We start from the raw sequence: 2,367 nt of genomic DNA on the forward strand, positions 1-2,367 counted from the left end.
CTTTTACAGTTGGTAAATGTAGTGTTAGTTGTTTAATGGTTTGAGTCCTTGAACTAAAAGTTTAGTCGTATATAATTTCTTGGGTAATTAGCTTATGGTCTTGTTTCAAGAAACTTTCTTCACCTTATTTCTACAAACCATGTATTAGAGATACTTCCATTGGTGTGACATGATTTGATCTATTTTTGCTTGCTTTACTTTGTTTGATATTTAGTTTGTGGGATTAAAAAAAAAGATATGTTTGAATATATATATTTTCACAGAACCACCCATTGATGAACCTTGAGTCTCGAGATCCAATGTACAAATTCATAAGGTATTCTTGATGTTTCGTTGGATGATGTTTCATCCATTTCTTATAAACTGATATAAATTCTGTACTTTTAGGTTGTACCTATCAAAGCACACACTTAACACTCCAACATCTAAAATATGTTTAAATAATTAACCATTGGCTTTTCTAGGAGCCCTTCTTTACAAGAGCCCTTCAATCATTAGGTCACAACATCTGGATCCAAATCTTCATAGACAATCTATGAAATACCTCCCAAGATTTGTTGAGTTTCCTTGTTTTGCATATTCCAACAATGAGACGATAGAAAAAGATGATTTCAGGCTGAAAGTTCCTATTTTATTAAGTATGAAATAGTTTAATAGCACATTTTTGCAGAGCCCATCAATTAAAATATTATATGTAATTAAATTGGGTGGAACATTATTCAGTTGCCGCTCCCCAAATAGTTTCCTTGCATATTTATCTTTACATGCAAGAAAAAGACTTATTAACAATGTGTTATAGGTAGCAACCTGTGGCCTGGCCTAACACCTTTTGAATAAAGACTCATAACTTGTATAACTTTTGGATTCTTGCAATACCAATTCATCAAAGTAGTACGTATAGCTATATTCATTAGTTCTGCATTCCTTACTAATCATTGTATCAAACAACTCCTTTCAATCCATTGACTTCCTTTTCTTGCAAAGCTCATTTAGGAGCACTCTAAATGTCAAGACATCAGGACACACACCTTCATCCAACATCTCAATGCACAATGTTTTTTCTTTAACTTTTGGTCTATTAGTTACTTTAGGCCAAAATTTATGTTTTAAGAGTCAATGTGCTTCTTATAGGTCATAATTCCAAAAGGCAAAGATAGAAAGAGTGACTTACTTGTTACACATGATAATGGGAGCCCTTTCAAAATTATTCATGTAATGAGTATCACTTTACCAAGTTTACATTACATACATCTATAAATAATATTTTGTTCAATTTACCATTCTCTATTATGAGTTTAGAGTGAAAGGGATAATCTCACCACTCTGATAAAGAAATAAGAGTGGGTCAAGACAAGATATAAAGAGACATCCAATCTTAAAGTGTATTTTTTTTTTCTTTTACCAAATGATTCAAATTTTTTCAAAACAATGTTTAAAACTAGACACTACGAAAACATTTTGGCAACTTTTTGTTTGATAGGTATTATATTTTTAAATCTCCTATATGATAATCTTGAGATTGATGATCTTTTATTTCTATGAAATCTAATTTGTTTCTTTAACTATTTTAATTGTTGATATATTTGTTCATAATTCTTTTGTAACTTTTGGAATGATTATTAATATTAGATAAACGAAAGACTTCTTATGAATTATTTTTTAATTGTATAATCTATATTTTTATTTAATTGTTGGATTGACATGTTTTTTATTTAATATAATTTGTTTATGACTTTTATTGTTATTTTATTGATCCATGTATATAAATATTACGGCAGAAATGCTCATAATTAATTTTATGTTTTCTAAACAGTAATATCTATTGTTGATATTATGTATAATGATTGATATATTTACTTATAACAATAAAAATATTTATTGTTAATATATGTTTAGTGACTAATAAATATCCAATTGTTATATTTATCCTCTCGTTATAAGTATTATTATCATAATTTTAAAGACCAATTATATATATTCTTATAAAATTATAAGTTTTTTAAATCTCTCGCTAAAACACATACAAACCTGTTGTTATTAGGATAATATCTAATGTGAACATTTTTTATCAAATTACTAGGGCTAGTTTTTAGGGTGTAAAAGCTAATTTTTTAAACTATTGAAGGGTATATTAAAATTTTAAAAAAGCTCCACCATCAAGCAATCCTTGCACAAGAGCGGGTTCATGTTTTGAAAAAATCAAAGACCAAGGATGGATATGTGGCAGTTAAGGTGGATATGCGACAAGCATATGATCAGATAGAACACTTATATTTATATAATTAGTAATTTAATTTTTAGTATTTTTAATTGAAATATAAATTGGAAGAGTAAACTTTTATTTTATTTGATTTTTTTGTCATCTTT

At 27.7% G+C, this 2,367-nt stretch overlaps 1 protein-coding gene across 1 annotated transcript in view; it reads left to right on the forward strand.

Moving 5' to 3' along the window:
• Positions 1-2,367, forward strand: part of LOC123229886 (probable DNA replication complex GINS protein PSF2) — a 39,714-nt gene that overhangs the window by 34,078 nt on the left and 3,269 nt on the right. The gene's annotated exons all lie outside the window — the stretch shown is intronic.

This window comes from Mangifera indica, chromosome 11, assembly GCF_011075055.1.
Source record: "Mangifera indica cultivar Alphonso chromosome 11, CATAS_Mindica_2.1, whole genome shotgun sequence".
Classification (NCBI taxonomy): domain Eukaryota; kingdom Viridiplantae; phylum Streptophyta; class Magnoliopsida; order Sapindales; family Anacardiaceae; genus Mangifera; species Mangifera indica.